The following is a 21,052-nucleotide window of genomic DNA, read 5'->3' as shown; positions in this document are numbered from 1 at the left end:
CTGGCCAAAAAGTCACTTCTGGTGCAGGAAGATTTGCTGGATTTTTGAGGAGGGAAGCAAAAAGGAGCATGCATTCCCATACCGGGAGTTGAACCCGGGCCGCCTGGGTGAAAACCAGGAATCCTAACCGCTAGACCATATGGGATTTGGACACTTTAAACTGGCCATGGGCTTCTGGCGCACTTTCCATACATGTGGTCAGCGTGGGCGCAGGACCTTGTAGTGGCCTGGTGCTTTAGTTCTGTGACTGTAACAATGTGATAATAATTTGGCAAAACAAGAATTATGCAAAAGGACGGTTTTCTGAATTATATAGTGTTGTATGCATTCAGGGAATCTGTTTTTTCACTCAACCCGGGGGTTCAGTGTATTTGGGCAGATTCCTGTGATTGCAGAATTGATTCCTAAAACTGGTAATTAAGCTCTTGTCCAAGTGAAAATACTCGTGTCATCCATTTGAAAACACACATGGCAACCGTTATCTAGAGGAAAAACTGCCTATCGTCGGTCTGTCAAGGTACAAAACTGACATTTTGTGAGGTTAATAATGAAAGTGAGACCAATTTTTAATATGCTGATTATTCGCTCGTTCAGTTTAATGCAGATTACAAATTATTCTCAATGTCCAGGTGGCAATTAGTGATAAGGCTTCAAAATGGCAAGCCTGTGACATCAAAACCACATGGCATTGCACCCTTCAAAGTAGTAAAGCGGTTACAGAGTAGCGATGAAATTGTTCATTCTAGAATCAACTGGCCCACCAGCCAGCATTTTGTGAGATGAATGGCAATACCAAAGCATGTCCGTGTCTCCCCTAGACATCGGAATGGTTGTGCAGAATGTGCCTTATTTTGGAAAAAATAGAAGAATGCCTAGAGAGTTGCCTTTTCTTTTGGACTTTGTAGAAAAAAAACACAACAACAAAATAAGCCGGAGAAAAACAAGCACAGAGCAAGCCAGCCAGGAGTCGAACCTAGAATCTTCTGATCCGTAGTCAGACGCGTTATCCATTGCGCCACTGGCCCACCATTAGTAAAGACCCCCGATTGTTACAGACTTGTTGGTTTTCGATGTGACGATGGCAAGCATTGATGTCTGCTCATTCTCACCTTGTTATCAGGAGAACAGACTACCAGCCCTCCAGCCCACCAGCCCACCAGCCCACGAGCCCTCCAGCCCTCCTGCCCACCAGCCCACGAGCCCTCCAGCCCTCCCTGGTGGTCTAGTGGTTAGGATTCGGCGCTCTCACCGCCGCGGCCCGGGTTCGATTCCCGGTCAGGGAAAGCTCTTTTGCCTTCCAATTGTGGACTGCGAATTCAAGCTCTGCTGACAGCTGTGAGAAAGCCAGCTCCAAGCCAAAACATTGGTGGGAACATGAAAAAAACACCTCCTTCGAGCCGGAGTTGAACCAGCGACCTAAGGATGGCCAACACTCCAACCTACAGTTCTCCGCTCTACCAGCTGAGCTATCGAAGGGGCTAAGGGCTAGTCAGAACCTCGACATATCAGGGTTCTGTAGCTCTACTGCTGGCCAAAAAGTCACTTCTGGTGCAGGAAGATTTGCTGGATTTTTGAGGAGGGAAGCAAAAAGGAGCATGCATTCCCATACCGGGAGTTGAACCCGGGCCGCCTGGGTGAAAACCAGGAATCCTAACCGCTAGACCATATGGGATCTGAACACTTTAAACTGGCCATGGGCTTCTGGCGCACTTTCCATACATGTGGTCAGCGTGGGCGCAGGACCTTGTAGTGGCCTGTTGCTTTAGTTCTGTGACTGTAACAATGTGATAATAATTTGGCAAAACAAGAATTATCCAAAAGGACGGTTTTCTGAATTATATAGTGTTGTATGCATTCAGGGAATCTGTTTTTTCACTCAACCCGGGGGTTCAGTGTATTTGGGCAGATTCCTGTGATTGCAGAATTGATTCCTCAAACTGGTAATTAAGCTCTTGTCCAAGTGAAAATACTTGTGTCATCCATTTGAAAACACACACGGCAACCTTTATCTAGAGGAAAAACTGGAGTCAACCCCTGGCTGCGTACAAGAAAACCAGGAATCCTAACTGCTAGACCATATGGGAACTGGCCAGCTTTAACTGGCCACAAGCTTGTGGGCCACTTTCCATAAATGTGGCCAGTGTGGGCGCAGGGTTTTGTAGTGGCCTGTTGCTTTTGGTGTGTGACTGTAACAATGTGATAATAATTTGGCAATACAAGAATCATCCGAAGGGACGGTTTACTGAAATATATAGTGTTGCATGCATTCAAGGGACATGTTTGTTGACTCACACAAGGTTCAGTTTTTTGGCCAGAATCCTGTGATTGCTGAATTTATACCTCGAACTGGTAATTAAGGTCTTGTCCAGGTGAAAATACTTGTGTCATGCATCTGAAAACACACATGGCAACCGTTATCTAGAGGAAAAACAGCCTATCGTCGGTCTGTCAAGGTACAAAACTGACATGTTGTGAGTTTAATAATGAAAGTGAGACCAATTTTTAATATGCTGATTATTCGCTCGTTCAGTTTAATGCAGATTACAAATTATTCTCAATGTCCAGGTGGCAATTAGTGATAAGGCTTCAAAATGGCAAGCCTGTGACATCAAAACCACATGGCATTGCACCCTTCAAAGTAGTAAAGCGGTTACAGAGTAGCGATGAAATTGTTCTTTCTAGAATCAACTGGCCCACCAGCCTGCATTTTGTGAGACGAATGGCAATACCAAAGCATGTCCGTGTCTCCCCTAGACATCGGAATGGGTGTGCAGAATGTGCCTTTTTTTGGAAAAAATAGAAGAATGCCTAGAGAGTTGCCTTTTCTTTTGGACTTTGGAGAAAAAAAACACAACAACAAAATAAGCCGGAGAAAAACAAGCACAGAGCGAGCCAGCCAGGAGTCAAACCTAGAATCTTCTGATCCGTAGTCAGACGCGTTATCCATTGCGCCACTGGCCCACCATTAGTAAAGACCCCCGATTGTTACAGACTTGTTGGTTTTCGATGTGACGGTGGCAAGCATTGATGTCTGCTCATTCTCACCTTGTTATCAGGAGAACAGACTACCAGCCCTCCAGCCCACCAGCCCACCAGCCCACAAGCCCACGAGCACTCCAGCCCTCCTGCCCACCAGCCCACGAGCCCTCCAGCCCACCATCCATCCCTGGTGGTCTAGTGGTTAGGATTCGGCGCTCTCACCGCCGCGGCCCGGGTTCGATTCCCGGTCAGGGAAAGCTCTTTTGCCTTCCAATTGTGGACTGCGAATTCAAGCTCTGCTGACAGCTGTGAGAAAGCCAGCTCCAAGCCAAAACATTGGTGGGAACATGAAAAAAACACCTCCTTCGAGCCGGAGTTGAACCAGCGACCTAAGGATGGCCAACACTCCAACCTACAGTCCTCCGCTCTACCAGCTGAGCTATCGAAGGGGCTAAGGGCTAGTCAGAACCTCGACATATCAGGGTTCTGTAGCTCTACTGCTGGCCAAAAAGTCACTTCTGGTGCAGGAAGATTTGCTGGATCAGAACCTCGACATATCAGGGTTCTGTAGCTCTACTGCTGGCCAAAAAGTCACTTCTGGTGCAGGAAGATTTGCTGGATTTTTGAGGAGGGAAGCAAAAAGGAGCATGCATTCCCATACCGGGAGTTGAACCCGGGCCGCCTGGGTGAAAACCAGGAATCCTAACCGCTAGACCATATGGGATTTGGACACTTTAAACTGGCCATGGGCTTCTGGCGCACTTTCCATACATGTGGTCAGCGTGGGCGCAGGACCTTGTAGTGGCCTGTTGCTTTAGTTCTGTGACTGTAACAATGTGATAATAATTTGGCAAAACAAGAATTATCCAAAAGGACGGTTTTCTGAATTATATAGTGTTGTATGCATTCAGGGAATCTGTTTTTTCACTCAACCCGGGGGTTCAGTGTATTTGGGCAGATTCCTGTGATTGCAGAATTGATTCCTCAAACTGGTAATTAAGCTCTTGTCCAAGTGAAAATACTCGTGTCATCCATTTGAAAACACACACGGCAACCTTTATCTAGAGGAAAAACTGGAGTCAACCCCTGGCTGCGTACGAGAAAACCAGGAATCCTAACTGCTAGACCATATGGGAACTGGCCAGCTTTAACTGGCCACAAGCTTGTGGGCCACTTTCCATAAATGTGGCCAGTGTGGGCGCAGGGTTTTGTAGTGGCCTGTTGCTTTTGGTGTGTGACTGTAACAATGTGATAATAATTTGGCAATACAAGAATCATCCGAAGGGACGGTTTACTGAAATATATAGTGTTGCATGCATTCAAGGGACATGTTTGTTGACTCACACATGGTTCAGTTTTTTGGCCAGAATCCTGTGATTGCTGAATTTATACCTCGAACTGGTAATTAAGGTCTTGTCCAGGTGAAAATACTTGTGTCATGCATCTGAAAACACACATGGCAACCGTTATCTAGAGGAAAAACTGCCTATCATCGGTCTGTCAAGGTACAAAACTGACATGTTGTGAGGTTAATAATGAAAGTGAGACCAATTTTTAATATGCTGATTATTCGCTCGTTCAGTTTAATGCAGATTACAAATTATTCTCAATGTCCAGGTGGCAATTAGTGATAAGGCTTCAAAATGGCAAGCCTGTGACATCAAAACCACATGGCATTGCACCCTTCAAAGTAGTAAAGCGGTTACAGAGTAGCGATGAAATTGTTCATTCTAGAATCAACTGGCCCACCAGCCTGCATTTTGTGAGACGAATGGCAATACCAAAGCATGTCCGTGTCTCCCCTAGACATCGGAATGGGTGTGCAGAATGTGCCTTTTTTTGGAAAAAATAGAAGAATGCCTAGAGAGTTGCCTTTTCTTTTGGACTTTGGAGAAAAAAAAACACAACAACAAAATAAGCCGGAGAAAAACAAGCACAGAGCGAGCCAGCCAGGAGTCGAACCTAGAATCTTCTGATCCGTAGTCAGATGCGTTATCCATTGCGAAACTGGCCCACCAAAAGTAAAGGCCCCCGATTGTTACAGACTTGTTGGTTTTCGATGTGACGGTGGCAAGCATTGATGTCTGCTCATTCTCACCTTGTTATCAGGAGAACAGACTACCAGCCCTCCAGCCCTCCAGCCCTCCAGCCCACCAGCCCAGCAGCCCACGAGCCCTCCAGCCCACCATCCCTCCCTGGTGGTCTAGTGGTTAGGATTCGGCGCTCTCACCGCCGCGGCCCGGGTTCGATTCCCGGTCAGGGAAAGCTCTTTTGCCTTCCAATTGTGGACTGCGAATTCAAGCTCTGCTGACAGCTGTGAGAAAGCCAGCTCCAAGCCAAAACATTGGTGGGAACATGAAAAAAACACCTCCTTCGAGCCGGAGTTGAACCAGCGACCTAAGGATGGCCAACACTCCAACCTACAGTCCTCCGCTCTACCAGCTGAGCTATCGAAGGGGCTAAGGGCTAGTCAGAACCTCGACCTATCAGGGTTCTGTAGCTCTACTGCTGGCCAAAAAGTCACTTCTGGTGCAGGAAGATTTGCTGGATTTTTGAGGAGGGAAGCAAAAAGGAGCATGCATTCCCATACCGGGAGTTGAACCCGGGCCGCCTGGGTGAAAACCAGGAATCCTAACCGCTAGACCGTATGGGCTTTGGACACTTTAAACTGGCCATGGGCTTCTGGCGCACTTTCCATACATGTGGTCAGCGTGGGCGCAGGACCTTGTAGTGGCCTGTTGCTTTAGTTCTGTGACTGTAACAATGTGATAATAATTTGGCAAAACAAGAATTATCCAAAAGGACGGTTTTCTGAATTATATAGTGTTGTATGCATTCAGGGAATCTGTTTTTTCACTCAACCCGGGGGTTCAGTGTATTTGGGCAGATTGCTGTGATTGCAGAATTGATTCCTCAAACTGGTAATTAAGCTCTTGTCCAAGTGAAAATACTCGTGTCATCCATTTGAAAACACACACGGCAACCTTTATCTAGAGGAAAAACTGGAGTCAACCCCTGGCTGCGTACAAGAAAACCAGGAATCCTAACTGCTAGACCATATGGGAACTGGCCAGCTTTAACTGGCCACAAGCTTGTGGGCCACTTTCCATAAATGTGGCCAGTGTGGGCGCAGGGTTTTGTAGTGGCCTGTTGCTTTTGGTGTGTGACTGTAACAATGTGATAATAATTTGGCAATACAAGAATCATCCGAAGGGACGGTTTACTGAAATATATAGTGTTGCATGCATTCAAGGGACATGTTTGTTGACTCACACATGGTTCAGTGTTTTGGCCAGAATCCTGTGATTGCTGAATTTATACCTCGAACTGGTAATTAAGGTCTTGTCCAGGTGAAAATACTTGTGTCATGCATCTGAAAACACACATGGCAACCGTTATCTAGAGGAAAAACTGCCTATCGTCGGTTTGTCAAGGTACAAAACTGACATGTTGTGAGGTTAATAATGAAAGTGAGACCAATTTTTAATCCGCAAAATTGCTGATTATTCGCTCGTTCAGTTTAATGCAGATTACAAATTATTCTCAATGTCCAGGTGGCAATTAGTGATAAGGCTTCAAAATGGCAAGCCTGTGACATCAAAACCACATGGCATTGCACCCTTCAAAGTAGTAAAGCGGTTACAGAGTAGCGATGAAATTGTTCTTTCTAGAATCAACTGGCCCACCAGCCTGCATTTTGTGAGACGAATGGCAATACCAAAGCATGTCCGTGTCTCCCCTAGACATCGGAATGGGTGTGCAGAATGTGCCTTTTTTTGGAAAAAATAGAAGAATGCCTAGAGAGTTGCCTTTTCTTTTGGACTTTGGAGAAAAAAAACACAACAACAAAATAAGCCGGAGAAAAACAAGCACAGAGCGAGCCAGCCAGGAGTAGAACCTAGAATCTTCTGATCCGTAGTCAGACGCGTTATCCATTGCGCCACTGGCCCACCAAAAGTAAAGACCCCTGATTGTTACAGACTTGTTGGTTTTCGATGTGACGGTGGCAAGCATTGATGTCTGCTGATTCTCACCTTGTTACCAGGAGAACAGACTACCAGCCCTCCAGCCCTCCAGCCCACCAGCCCAGCAGCCCACGAGCCTTCCAGCCCACCATCCCTCCCTGGTGGTCTAGTGGTTAGGATTCGGCGCTCTCACCGCCGCGGCCCGGGTTCGATTCCCGGTCAGGGAAAGCTCTTTTGCCTTCCAATTGTGGACTGCGAATTCAAGCTCTGCTGACAGCTGTGAGAAAGCCAGCTCCAAGCCAAAACATTGGTGGGAACATGAAAAAAACACCTCCTTCGAGCCGGAGTTGAACCAGCGACCTAAGGATGGCCAACACTCCAACCTACAGTCCTCCGCTCTACCAGCTGAGCTATCGAAGAGGCTAAGGGCTAGTCAGAACCTCGACATATCAGGGTTCTGTAGCTCTACTGCTGGCCAAAAAGTCACTTCTGGTGCAGGAAGATTTGCTGGATTTTTGAGGAGGGAAGCAAAAAGGAGCATGCATTCCCATACCGGGAGTTGAACCCGGGCCGCCTGGGTGAAAACCAGGAATCCTAACCGCTAGACCATATGGGATCTGGACACTTTAAACTGGCCATGGGCTTCTGGCGCACTTTCCATACATGTGGTCAGCGTGGGCGCAGGACCTTGTAGTGGCCTGTTGCTTTAGTTCTGTGACTGTAACAAAGTGATAATAATTTGGCAAAACAAGAATTATCCAAAAGGACGGTTTTCTGAATTATATAGTGTTGTATGCATTCAGGGAATCTGTTTTTTCACTCAACCCGGGGGTTCAGTGTATTTGGGCAGATTCCTGTGATTGCAGAATTGATTCCTCAAACTGGTAATTAAGCTCTTGTCCAAGTGAAAATACTCGTGTCATCCATTTGAAAACACACACGGCAACCTTTATCTAGAGGAAAAACTGGAGTCAACCCCTGGCTGCGTACGAGAAAACCAGGAATCCTAACTGCTAGACCATATGGGAACTGGCCAGCTTTAACTGGCCACAAGCTTGTGGGCCACTTTCCATAAATGTGGCCAGTGTGGGCGCAGGGTTTTGTAGTGGCCTGTTGCTTTTGGTGTGTGACTGTAACAATGTGATAATAATTTGGCAATACAAGAATCATCCGAAGGGACGGTTTACTGAAATATATAGTGTTGCATGCATTCAAGGGACATGTTTGTTGACTCACACATGGTTCAGTTTTTTGGCCAGAATCCTGTGATTGCTGAATTTATACCTCGAACTGGTAATTAAGGTCTTGTCCAGGTGAAAATACTTGTGTCATGCATCTGAAAACACACATGGCAACCGTTATCTAGAGGAAAAACTGCCTATCGTCGGTCTGTCAAGGTACAAAACTGACATGTTGTGAGGTTAATAATGAAAGTGAGACCAATTTTTAATATGCTGATTATTCGCTCGTTCAGTTTAATGCAGATTACAAATTATTCTCAATGTCCAGGTGGCAATTAGTGATAAGGCTTCAAAATGGCAAGCCTGTGACATCAAAACCACATGGCATTGCACCCTTCAAAGTAGTAAAGCGGTTACAGAGTAGCGATGAAATTGTTCATTCTAGAATCAACTGGCCCACCAGCCTGCATTTTGTGAGACGAATGGCAATACCAAAGCATGTCCGTGTCTCCCCTAGACATCGGAATGGGTGTGCAGAATGTGCCTTTTTTTGGAAAAAATAGAAGAATGCCTAGAGAGTTGCCTTTTCTTTTGGACTTTGGAGAAAAAAAAACACAACAACAAAATAAGCCGGAGAAAAACAAGCACAGAGCGAGCCAGCCAGGAGTCGAACCTAGAATCTTCTGATCCGTAGTCAGACGTGTTATCCATTGCGCCACTGGCCCACCAAAAGTAAAGACCCCCGATTGTTACAGACTTGTTGGTTTTCGATGTGACGGTGGCAAGCATTGATGTCTGCTCATTCTCACCTTGTTATCAGGAGAACAGACTACCAGCCCTCCAGCCCTCCAGCCCACCAGCCCAGCAGCCCACGAGCCTTCCAGCCCACCATCCCTCCCTGGTGGTCTAGTGGTTAGGATTCGGCGCTCTCACCGCCGCGGCCCGGGTTCGATTCCCGGTCAGGGAAAGCTCTTTTGCCTTCCAATTGTGGACTGCGAATTCAAGCTCTGCTGACAGCTGTGAGAAAGCCAGCTCCAAGCCAAAACATTGGTGGGAACATGAAAAAAACACCTCCTTCGAGCCGGAGTTGAACCAGCGACCTAAGGATGGCCAACACTCCAACCTACAGTCCTCCGCTCTACCAGCTGAGCTATCGAAGGGGCTAAGGGCTAGTCAGAACCTCGACATATCAGGGTTCTGTAGCTCTACTGCTGGCCAAAAAGTCACTTCTGGTGCAGGAAGATTTGCTGGATTTTTGAGGAGGGAAGCAAAAAGGAGCATGCATTCCCATACCGGGAGTTGAACCCGGGCCGCCTGGGTGAAAACCAGGAATCCTAACCGCTAGACCATATGGGATCTGGACACTTTAAACTGGCCATGGGCTTCTGGCGCACTTTCCATACATGTGGTCAGCGTGGGCGCAGGACCTTGTAGTGGCCTGTTGCTTTAGTTCTGTGACTGTAACAAAGTGATAATAATTTGGCAAAACAAGAATTATCCAAAAGGACGGTTTTCTGAATTATATAGTGTTGTATGCATTCAGGGAATCTGTTTTTTCACTCAACCCGGGGGTTCAGTGTATTTGGGCAGATTCCTGTGATTGCAGAATTGATTCCTCAAACTGGTAATTAAGCTCTTGTCCAAGTGAAAATACTCGTGTCATCCATTTGAAAACACACACGGCAACCTTTATCTAGAGGAAAAACTGGAGTCAACCCCTGGCTGCGTACGAGAAAACCAGGAATCCTAACTGCTAGACCATATGGGAACTGGCCAGCTTTAACTGGCCACAAGCTTGTGGGCCACTTTCCATAAATGTGGCCAGTGTGGGCGCAGGGTTTTGTAGTGGCCTGTTGCTTTTGGTGTGTGACTGTAACAATGTGATAATAATTTGGCAATACAAGAATCATCCGAAGGGACGGTTTACTGAAATATATAGTGTTGCATGCATTCAAGGGACATGTTTGTTGACTCACACATGGTTCAGTTTTTTGGCCAGAATCCTGTGATTGCTGAATTTATACCTCGAACTGGTAATTAAGGTCTTGTCCAGGTGAAAATACTTGTGTCATGCATCTGAAAACACACATGGCAACCGTTATCTAGAGGAAAAACTGCCTATCATCGGTCTGTCAAGGTACAAAACTGACATGTTGTGAGGTTAATAATGAAAGTGAGACCAATTTTTAATATGCTGATTATTCGCTCGTTCAGTTTAATGCAGATTACAAATTATTCTCAATGTCCAGGTGGCAATTAGTGATAAGGCTTCAAAATGGCAAGCCTGTGACATCAAAACCACATGGCATTGCACCCTTCAAAGTAGTAAAGCGGTTACAGAGTAGCGATGAAATTGTTCATTCTAGAATCAACTGGCCCACCAGCCTGCATTTTGTGAGACGAATGGCAATACCAAAGCATGTCCGTGTCTCCCCTAGACATCGGAATGAGTGTGCAGAATGTGCCTTTTTTTGGAAAAAATAGAAGAATGCCTAGAGAGTTGCCTTTTCTTTTGGACTTTGGAGAAAAAAAAACACAACAACAAAATAAGCCGGAGAAAAACAAGCACAGAGCGAGCCAGCCAGGAGTCGAACCTAGAATCTTCTGATCCGTAGTCAGACGTGTTATCCATTGCGCCACTGGCCCACCAAAAGTAAAGACCCCCGATTGTTACAGACTTGTTGGTTTTCGATGTGACGGTGGCAAGCATTGATGTCTGCTCATTCTCACCTTGTTATCAGGAGAACAGACTACCAGCCCTCCAGCCCTCCAGCCCACCAGCCCAGCAGCCCACGAGCCCTCCAGCCCACCATCCCTCCCTGGTGGTCTAGTGGTTAGGATTCGGCGCTCTCACCGCCGCGGCCCGGGTTCGATTCCCGGTCAGGGAAAGCTCTTTTGCCTTCCAATTGTGGACTGCGAATTCAAGCTCTGCTGACAGCTGTGAGAAAGCCAGCTCCAAGCCAAAACATTGGTGGGAACATGAAAAAAACACCTCCTTCGAGCCGGAGTTGAACCAGCGACCTAAGGATGGCCAACACTCCAACCTACAGTCCTCCGCTCTACCAGCTGAGCTATCGAAGGGGCTAAGGGCTAGTCAGAACCTCGACATATCAGGGTTCTGTAGCTCTACTGCTGGACAAAAAGTCACTTCTGGTGCAGGAAGATTTGCTGGATCAGAACCTCGACATATCAGGGTTCTGTAGCTCTACTGCTGGCCAAAAAGTCACTTCTGGTGCAGGAAGATTTGCTGGATTTTTGAGGAGGGAAGCAAAAAGGAGCATGCATTCCCATACCGGGAGTTGAACCCGGGCCGCCTGGGTGAAAACCAGGAATCCTAACCGCTAGACCATATGGGATTTGGACACTTTAAACTGGCCATGGGCTTCTGGCGCACTTTCCATACATGTGGTCAGCGTGGGCGCAGGACCTTGTAGTGGCCTGGTGCTTTAGTTCTGTGACTGTAACAATGTGATAATAATTTGGCAAAACAAGAATTATGCAAAAGGACGGTTTTCTGAATTATATAGTGTTGTATGCATTCAGGGAATCTGTTTTTTCACTCAACCCGGGGGTTCAGTGTATTTGGGCAGATTCCTGTGATTGCAGAATTGATTCCTAAAACTGGTAATTAAGCTCTTGTCCAAGTGAAAATACTCGTGTCATCCATTTGAAAACACACATGGCAACCGTTATCTAGAGGAAAAACTGCCTATCGTCGGTCTGTCAAGGTACAAAACTGACATTTTGTGAGGTTAATAATGAAAGTGAGACCAATTTTTAATATGCTGATTATTCGCTCGTTCAGTTTAATGCAGATTACAAATTATTCTCAATGTCCAGGTGGCAATTAGTGATAAGGCTTCAAAATGGCAAGCCTGTGACATCAAAACCACATGGCATTGCACCCTTCAAAGTAGTAAAGCGGTTACAGAGTAGCGATTAAATTGTTCATTCTAGAATCAACTGGCCCACCAGCCAGCATTTTGTGAGATGAATGGCAATACCAAAGCATGTCCGTGTCTCCCCTAGACATCGGAATGGGTGTGCAGAATGTGCCTTTTTTTGGAAAAAATAGAAGAATGCCTAGAGAGTTGCCTTTTCTTTTGGACTTTGGAGAAAAAAAACACAACAACAAAATAAGCCGGAGAAAAACAAGCACAGAGCGAGCCAGCCAGGAGTCGAACCTAGAATCTTCTGATCCGTAGTCAGACGCGTTATCCATTGCGCCACTGGCCCACCATTAGTAAAGACCCCCGATTGTTACAGACTTGTTGGTTTTCGATGTGACGATGGCAAGCATTGATGTCTGCTCATTCTCACCTTGTTATCAGGAGAACAGACTACCAGCCCTCCAGCCCACCAGCCCACCAGCCCACGAGCCCTCCAGCCCTCCTGCCCACCAGCCCACCAGCCCACGAGCCCTCCAGCCCTCCCTGGTGGTCTAGTGGTTAGGATTCGGCGCTCTCACCGCCGCGGCCCGGGTTCGATTCCCGGTCAGGGAAAGCTCTTTTGCCTTCCAATTGTGGACTGCGAATTCAAGCTCTGCTGACAGCTGTGAGAAAGCAAGCTCCAAGCCAAAACATTGGTGGGAACATGAAAAAAACACCTCCTTCGAGCCGGAGTTGAACCAGCGACCTAAGGATGGCCAACACTCCAACCTACAGTCCTCCGCTCTACCAGCTGAGCTATCGAAGGGGCTAAGGGCTAGTCAGAACCTCGACATATCAGGGTTCTGTAGCTCTACTGCTGGCCAAAAAGTCACTTCTGGTGCAGGAAGATTTGCTGGATTTTTGAGGAGGGAAGCAAAAAGGAGCATGCATTCCCATACCGGGAGTTGAACCCGGGCCGCCTGGGTGAAAACCAGGAATCCTAACCGCTAGACCATATGGGATCTGAACACTTTAAACTGGCCATGGGCTTCTGGCGCACTTTCCATACATGTGGTCAGCGTGGGCGCAGGACCTTGTAGTGGCCTGTTGCTTTAGTTCTGTGACTGTAACAATGTGATAATAATTTGGCAAAACAAGAATTATCCAAAAGGACGGTTTTCTGAATTATATAGTGTTGTATGCATTCAGGGAATCTGTTTTTTCACTCAACCCGGGGGTTCAGTGTATTTGGGCAGATTCCTGTGATTGCAGAATTGATTCCTCAAACTGGTAATTAAGCTCTTGTCCAAGTGAAAATACTCGTGTCATCCATTTGAAAACACACATGGCAACCTTTATCTAGAGGAAAAACTGGAGTCAACCCCTGGCTGCGTACAAGAAAACCAGGAATCCTAACTGCTAGACCATATGGGAACTGGCCAGCTTTAACTGGCCACAAGCTTGTGGGCCACTTTCCATAAATGTGGCCAGTGTGGGCGCAGGGTTTTGTAGTGGCCTGTTGCTTTTGGTGTGTGACTGTAACAATGTGATAATAATTTGGCAATACAAGAATCATCCGAAGGGACGGTTTACTGAAATATATAGTGTTGCATGCATTCAAGGGACATGTTTGTTGACTCACACAAGGTTCAGTTTTTTGGCCAGAATCCTGTGATTGCTGAATTTATACCTCGAACTGGTAATTAAGGTCTTGTCCAGGTGAAAATACTTGTGTCATGCATCTGAAAACACACATGGCAACCGTTATCTAGAGGAAAAACAGCCTATCGTCGGTCTGTCAAGGTACAAAACTGACATGTTGTGAGTTTAATAATGAAAGTGAGACCAATTTTTAATATGCTGATTATTCGCTCGTTCAGTTTAATGCAGATTACAAATTATTCTCAATGTCCAGGTGGCAATTAGTGATAAGGCTTCAAAATGGCAAGCCTGTGACATCAAAACCACATGGCATTGCACCCTTCAAAGTAGTAAAGCGGTTACAGAGTAGCGATGAAATTGTTCTTTCTAGAATCAACTGGCCCACCAGCCTGCATTTTGTGAGACGAATGGCAATACCAAAGCATGTCCGTGTCTCCCCTAGACATCGGAATGGGTGTGCAGAATGTGCCTTTTTTTGGAAAAAATAGAAGAATGCCTAGAGAGTTGCCTTTTCTTTTGGACTTTGGAGAAAAAAAACACAACAACAAAATAAGCCATAGAAAAACAAGCACAGAGCGAGCCAGCCAGGAGTCAAACCTAGAATCTTCTGATCCGTAGTCAGACGCGTTATCCATTGCGCCACTGGCCCACCATTAGTAAAGACCCCCGATTGTTACAGACTTGTTGGTTTTCGATGTGACGGTGGCAAGAATTGATGTCTGCTCATTCTCACCTTGTTATCAGGAGAACAGACTACCAGCCCTCCAGCCCACCAGCCCACCAGCCCACAAGCCCACGAGCACTCCAGCCCTCCTGCCCACCAGCCCACGAGCCCTCCAGCCCACCATCCATCCCTGGTGGTCTAGTGGTTAGGATTCAGCGCTCTCACCGCCGCGGCCCGGGTTCGATTCCCGGTCAGGGAAAGCTCTTTTGCCTTCCAATTGTGGACTGCGAATTCAAGCTCTGCTGACAGCTGTGAGAAAGCCAGCTCCAAGCCAAAACATTGGTGGGAACATGAAAAAAACACCTCCTTCGAGCCGGAGTTGAACCAGCGACCTAAGGATGGCCAACACTCCAACCTACAGTCCTCCGCTCTACCAGCTGAGCTATCGAAGGGGCTAAGGGCTAGTCAGAACCTCGACATATCAGGGTTCTGTAGCTCTACTGCTGGCCAAAAAGTCACTTCTGGTGCAGGAAGATTTGCTGGATCAGAACCTCGACATATCAGGGTTCTGTAGCTCTACTGCTGGCCAAAAAGTCACTTCTGGTGCAGGAAGATTTGCGGGATTTTTGAGGAGGGAAGCAAAAAGGAGCATGCATTCCCATACCGGGAGTTGAACCCGGGCCGCCTGGGTGAAAACCAGGAATCCTAACCGCTAGACCATATGGGATTTGGACACTTTAAACTGGCCATGGGCTTCTGGCGCACTTTCCATACATGTGGTCAGCGTGGGCGCAGGACCTTGTAGTGGCCTGTTGCTTTAGTTCTGTGACTGTAACAATGTGATAATAATTTGGCAAAACAAGAATTATCCAAAAGGACGGTTTTCTGAATTATATAGTGTTGTATGCATTCAGGGAATCTGTTTTTTCACTCAACCCGGGGGTTCAGTGTATTTGGGCAGATTCCTGTGATTGCAGAATTGATTCCTCAAACTGGTAATTAAGCTCTTGTCCAAGTGAAAATACTCCTGTCATCCATTTGAAAACACACACGGCAACCTTTATCTAGAGGAAAAACTGGAGTCAACCCCTGGCTGCGTACGAGAAAACCAGGAATCCTAACTGCTAGACCATATGGGAACTGGCCAGCTTTAACTGGCCACAAGCTTGTGGGCCACTTTCCATAAATGTGGCCAGTGTGGGCGCAGGGTTTTGTAGTGGCCTGTTGCTTTTGGTGTGTGACTGTAACAATGTGATAATAATTTGGCAATACAAGAATCATCCGAAGGGACGGTTTACTGAAATATATAGTGTTGCATGCATTCAAGGGACATGTTTGTTGACTCACACATGGTTCAGTTTTTTGGCCAGAATCCTGTGATTGCTGAATTTATACCTCGAACTGGTAATTAAGGTCTTGTCCAGGTGAAAATACTTGTGTCATGCATCTGAAAACACACATGGCAACCGTTATCTAGAGGAAAAACTGCCTATCGTCGGTCTGTCAAGGTACAAAACTGACATGTTGTGAGGTTAATAATGAAAGTGAGACCAATTTTTAATATGCTGATTATTCGCTCGTTCAGTTTAATGCAGATTACAAATTATTCTCAATGTCCAGGTGGCAATTAGTGATAAGGCTTCAAAATGGCAAGCCTGTGACATCAAAACCACATGGCATTGCACCCTTCAAAGTAGTAAAGCGGTTACAGAGTAGCGATGAAATTGTTCATTCTAGAATCAACTGGCCCACCAGCCTGCATTTTGTGAGACGAATGGCAATACCAAAGCATGTCCGTGTCTCCCCTAGACATCGGAATGGGTGTGCAGAATGTGCCTTTTTTTGGAAAAAATAGAAGAATGCCTAGAGAGTTGCCTTTTCTTTTGGACTTTGGAGAAAAAAAACACAACAACAAAATAAGCCGGAGAAAAACAAGCACAGAGCGAGCCAGCCAGGAGTCGAACCTAGAATCTTCTGATCCGTAGTCAGATGCGTTATCCATTGCGCCACTGGCCCAACAAAAGTAAAGGCCCCCGATTGTTACAGACTTGTTGGTTTTCGATGTGACGGTGGCAAGCATTGATGTCTGCTCATTCTCACCTTGTTATCAGGAGAACAGACTACCAGCCCTCCAGCCCTCCAGCCCACCAGCCCAGCAGCCCACGAGCCCTCCAGCCCACCATCCCTCCCTGGTGGTCTAGTGGTTAGGATTCGGCGCTCTCACCGCCGCGGCCCGGGTTCGATTCCCGGTCAGGGAAAGCTCTTTTGCCTTCCAATTGTGGACTGCGAATTCAAGCTCTGCTGACAGCTGTGAGAAAGCCAGCTCCAAGCCAAAACATTGGTGGGAACATGAAAAAAACACCTCCTTCGAGCCGGAGTTGAACCAGCGACCTAAGGATGGCCAACACTCCAACCTACAGTCCTCCGCTCTACCAGCTGAGCTATCGAAGGGGCAAAGGGCTAGTCAGAACCTCGACCTATCAGGGTTCTGTAGCTCTACTGCTGGCCAAAAAGTCACTTCTGGTGCAGGAAGATTTGCTGGATTTTTGAGGAGGGAAGCAAAAAGGAGCATGCATTCCCATACCGGGAGTTGAACCCGGGCCGCCTGGGTGAACACCAGGAATCCTAACCGCTAGACCGTATGGGCTTTGGACACTTTAAACTGGCCATGGGCTTCTGGCGCACTTTCCATACATGTGGTCAGCGTGGGCGCAGGACCTTGTAGTGGCCTGTTGCTTTAGTTCTGGGACTGTAACAATGTGATAATAATTTGGCAAAACAAGAATTATCCAAAAGGACGGTTTTCTGAATTATATAGTGTTGTATGCATTCAGGGAATCTGTTTTTTCACTCAACCCGGGGGTTCAGTGTATTTGGGCAGATTCCTGTGATTGCAGAATTGATTCCTCAAACTGGTAATTAAGCTCTTGTCCAAGTGAAAATACTCGTGTCATCCATTTGAAAACACACACGGCAACCTTTATCTAGAGGAAAAACTGGAGTCAACCCCTGGCTGCGTACAAGAAAACCAGGAATCCTAACTGCTAGACCATATGGGAACTGGCCAGCTTTAACTGGCCACAAGCTTGTGGGCCACTTTCCATAAATGTGGCCAGTGTGGGCGCAGGGTTTTGTAGTGGCCTGTTGCTTTTGGTGTGTGACTGTAACAATGTGATAATAATTTGGCAATACAAGAATCATCCGAAGGGACGGTTTACTGAAATATATAGTGTTGCATGCATTCAAGGGACATGTTTGTTGACTCACACATGGTTCAGTTTTTTGGCCAGAATCCTGTGATTGCTGAATTTATACCTCGAACTGGTAATTAAGGTCTTGTCCAGGTGAAAATACTTGTGTCATGCATCTGAAAACACACATGGCAACCGTTATCTAGAGGAAAAACTGCCTATCGTCGGTCTGTCAAGGTACAAAACTGACATGTTGTGAGGTTAATAATGAAAGTGAGACCAATTTTTAATCCGCAAAATTGCTGATTATTCGCTCGTTCAGTTTAATGCAGATTACAAATTATTCTCAATGTCCAGGTGGCAATTAGTGATAAGGCTTCAAAATGGCAAGCCTGTGACATCAAAACCACATGGCATTGCACCCTTCAAAGTAGTAAAGCGGTTACAGAGTAGCGATGAAATTGTTCTTTCTAGAATCAACTGGCCCACCAGCCTGCATTTTGTGAGACGAATGGCAATACCAAAGCATGTCCGTGTCTCCCCTAGACATCGGAATGGGTGTGCAGAATGTGCCTTTTTTTGGAAAAAATAGAAGAATGCCTAGAGAGTTGCCTTTTCTTTTGGACTTTGGAGAAAAAAAACACAACAACAAAATAAGCCGGAGAAAAACAAGCACAGAGCGAGCCAGCCAGGAGTAGAACCTAGAATCTTCTGATCCGTAGTCAGACGCGTTATCCATTGCGCCACTGGCCCACCAAAAGTAAAGACCCCTGATTGTTACAGACTTGTTGGTTTTCGATGTGACGGTGGCAAGCATTGATGTCTGCTCATTCTCACCTTGTTATCAGGAGAACAGACTACCAGCCCTCCAGCCCTCCAGCCCACCAGCCCAGCAGCCCACGAGCCTTCCAGCCCACCATCCCTCCCTGGTGGTCTAGTGGTTAGGATTCGGCGCTCTCACCGCCGCGGCCCGGGTTCGATTCCCAGTCAGGGAAAGCTCTTTTGCCTTCCAATTGTGGACTGCGAATTCAAGCTCTGCTGACAGCTGTGAGAAAGCCAGCTCCAAGCCAAAACATTGGTGGGAACATGAAAAAAACACCTCCTTCGAGCCGGAGTTGAACCAGCGACCTAAGGATGGCCAACACTCCAACCTACAGTCCTCCGCTCTACCAGCTGAGCTATCGAAGGGGCTAAGGGCTAGTCAGAACCTCGACATATCAGGGTTCTGTAGCTCTACTGCTGGCCAAAAAGTCACTTCTGGTGCAGGAAGATTTGCTGGATTTTTGAGGAGGGAAGCAAAAAGGAGCATGCATTCCCATACCGGGAGTTGAACCCGGGCCGCCTGGGTGAAAACCAGGAATCCTAACCGCTAGACCATATGGGATCTGGACACTTTAAACTGGCCATGGGCTTCTGGCGCACTTTCCATACATGTGGTCAGCGTGGGCGCAGGACCTTGTAGTGGCCTGTTGCTTTAGTTCTGTGACTGTAACAAAGTGATAATAATTTGGCAAAACAAGAATTATCCAAAAGGACGGTTTTCTGAATTATATAGTGTTGTATGCATTCAGGGAATCTGTTTTTTCACTCAACCCGGGGGTTCAGTGTATTTGGGCAGATTCCTGTGATTGCAGAATTGATTCCTCAAACTGGTAATTAAGCTCTTGTCCAAGTGAAAATACTCGTGTCATCCATTTGAAAACACACACGGCAACCTTTATCTAGAGGAAAAACTGGAGTCAACCCCTGGCTGCGTACGAGAAAACCAGGAATCCTAACTGCTAGACCATATGGGAACTGGCCAGCTTTAACTGGCCACAAGCTTGTGGGCCACTTTCCATAAATGTGGCCAGTGTGGGCGCAGGGTTTTGTAGTGGCCTGTTGCTTTTGGTGTGTGACTGTAACAATGTGATAATAATTTGGCAATACAAGAATCATCCGAAGGGACGGTTTACTGAAATATATAGTGTTGCATGCATTCAAGGGACATGTTTGTTGACTCACACAAGGTTCAGTTTTTTGGCCAGAATCCTGTGATTGCTGAATTTATACCTCGAACTGGTAATTAAGGTCTTGTCCAGGTGAAAATACTTGTGTCATGCATCTGAAAACACACATGGCAACCGTTATCTAGAGGAAAAACTGCCTATCGTCGGTCTGTCAAGGTACAAAACTGACATGTTGTGAGGTTAATAATGAAAGTGAGACCAATTTTTAATATGCTGATTATTCGCTCGTTCAGTTTAATGCAGATTACAAATTATTCTCAATGTCCAGGTGGCAATTAGTGATAAGGCTTCAAAATGGCAAGCCTGTGACATCAAAACCACATGGCATTGCACCCTTCAAAGTAGTAAAGCGGTTACAGAGTAGCAATGAAATTGTTCATTCTAGAATCAACTGGCCCACCAGCCTGCATTTTGTGAGACGAATGGCAATACCAAAGCATGTCCGTGTCTCCCCTAGACATCGGAATGGGTGTGCAGAATGTGCCTTTTTTTGGAAAAAATAGAAGAATGCCTAGAGAGTTGCCTTTTCTTTTGGACTTTGGAGAAAAAAAACACAACAACAAAATAAGCCGGAGAAAAACAAGCACAGAGCGAGCCAGCCAGGAGTCGAACCTAGAATCTTCTGATCCGTAGTCAGACGCGTTATCCATTGCGCCACTGGCCCACCAATAGTAAAGACCTCCGATTGTTACAGACTTGTTGGTTTTCGATGTGACGGTGGCAAGCATTGATGTCTGCTCATTCTCACCTTGTTATCAGGAGAACAGACTACCAGCCCTCCAGCCCACCAGCCCACCAGCCCACCAGCCCACCAGCCCTCCAGCCCACCAGCCCTCCCTGGTGGTCTAGTGGTTAGGATTCGGCGCTCTCACCGCCGCGGCCTGGGTTCGATTCCCGGTCAGGGAAAGCTCTTTTGCCTTCCAATTGTGGACTGCGAATTCAAGCTCTGCTGACAGCTGTGAGAAAGCCAGCTCCAAACCAAAAAATTGGTGGGAACATGAAAAAAAAACACCTCCTTCGAGCCGGAGTTGAACCAGCGACCTAAGGGTGGCCAACACTCCAACCTACAGTCCTCCGCTCTACCAGCTGAGCTATGGAAGGGGCTAAGGGCTAGTCAGAACCTCGACATATCAGGGTTCTGTAGCTCTACTGCTGGCCAAAAAGTCACTTCTGGTGCAGGAAGATTTGCTGGATTTTTGAGGAGGGAAGCAAAAAGGAGCATGCATTCCCATACCGGGAGTTGAACCCGGGCCGCCTGGGTGAAAACCAGGAATCCTAACCGCTAGACCATATGGGATTTGGACACTTTAAACTGGCCATGGGCTTCTGGCGCACTTTCCATACATGTGGTCAGCGTGGGCGCAGGACCTTGTAGTGGCCTGTTGCTTTAGTTCTGTGACTGTAACAATGTGATAATAATTTGGCAAAACAAGAATTATCCAAAAGGACGGTTTTCTGAATTATATAGTGTTGTATGCATTCAGGGAATCTGTTTTTTCACTCAACCCGGGGGTTCAGTGTATTTGGGCAGA

The 21,052-nt window shown here is 46.6% G+C and overlaps 10 non-coding genes across 10 annotated transcripts; 8 read left to right on the top strand and 2 right to left on the bottom strand.

Moving 5' to 3' along the window:
* Positions 1-1,211: 1,211 nt before the first annotated feature.
* trnae-cuc (transfer RNA glutamic acid (anticodon CUC)) lies at positions 1,212-1,283 on the top strand. Its single transcript has one exon. It is a non-coding gene; the product is annotated as a tRNA-Glu (tRNA).
* A 1,880-nt stretch (positions 1,284-3,163) lies between these two features.
* trnae-cuc (transfer RNA glutamic acid (anticodon CUC)) lies at positions 3,164-3,235 on the top strand. Its single transcript has one exon. It is a non-coding gene; the product is annotated as a tRNA-Glu (tRNA).
* Positions 3,236-5,171: 1,936 nt separating this feature from the next.
* Positions 5,172-5,243, top strand: trnae-cuc (transfer RNA glutamic acid (anticodon CUC)). The gene has a single exon. It is a non-coding gene; the product is annotated as a tRNA-Glu (tRNA).
* A 1,856-nt stretch (positions 5,244-7,099) lies between these two features.
* On the top strand, positions 7,100-7,171 carry trnae-cuc (transfer RNA glutamic acid (anticodon CUC)). Its single transcript has one exon. It is a non-coding gene; the product is annotated as a tRNA-Glu (tRNA).
* Positions 7,172-9,020: 1,849 nt separating this feature from the next.
* trnae-cuc (transfer RNA glutamic acid (anticodon CUC)) lies at positions 9,021-9,092 on the top strand. Its single transcript has one exon. It is a non-coding gene; the product is annotated as a tRNA-Glu (tRNA).
* A 1,849-nt stretch (positions 9,093-10,941) lies between these two features.
* Positions 10,942-11,013, top strand: trnae-cuc (transfer RNA glutamic acid (anticodon CUC)). Its single transcript has one exon. It is a non-coding gene; the product is annotated as a tRNA-Glu (tRNA).
* A 1,275-nt stretch (positions 11,014-12,288) lies between these two features.
* trnar-acg (transfer RNA arginine (anticodon ACG)) lies at positions 12,289-12,361 on the bottom strand. Its single transcript has one exon. It is a non-coding gene; the product is annotated as a tRNA-Arg (tRNA).
* Positions 12,362-12,555: 194 nt separating this feature from the next.
* trnae-cuc (transfer RNA glutamic acid (anticodon CUC)) lies at positions 12,556-12,627 on the top strand. Its single transcript has one exon. It is a non-coding gene; the product is annotated as a tRNA-Glu (tRNA).
* Positions 12,628-16,506: 3,879 nt separating this feature from the next.
* Positions 16,507-16,578, top strand: trnae-cuc (transfer RNA glutamic acid (anticodon CUC)). The gene has a single exon. It is a non-coding gene; the product is annotated as a tRNA-Glu (tRNA).
* A 3,533-nt stretch (positions 16,579-20,111) lies between these two features.
* trnar-acg (transfer RNA arginine (anticodon ACG)) lies at positions 20,112-20,184 on the bottom strand. The gene has a single exon. It is a non-coding gene; the product is annotated as a tRNA-Arg (tRNA).
* Positions 20,185-21,052: the final 868 nt, after the last annotated feature.

The sequence above is a fragment of the Carassius gibelio genome, chromosome A11 (genome assembly GCF_023724105.1).
Source record: "Carassius gibelio isolate Cgi1373 ecotype wild population from Czech Republic chromosome A11, carGib1.2-hapl.c, whole genome shotgun sequence".
NCBI lineage: Eukaryota > Metazoa > Chordata > Actinopteri > Cypriniformes > Cyprinidae > Carassius > Carassius gibelio.
The sequence above is the reverse complement of the archived record's forward strand: the minus strand, read 5'-3'. Positions and strand labels throughout refer to the sequence as shown.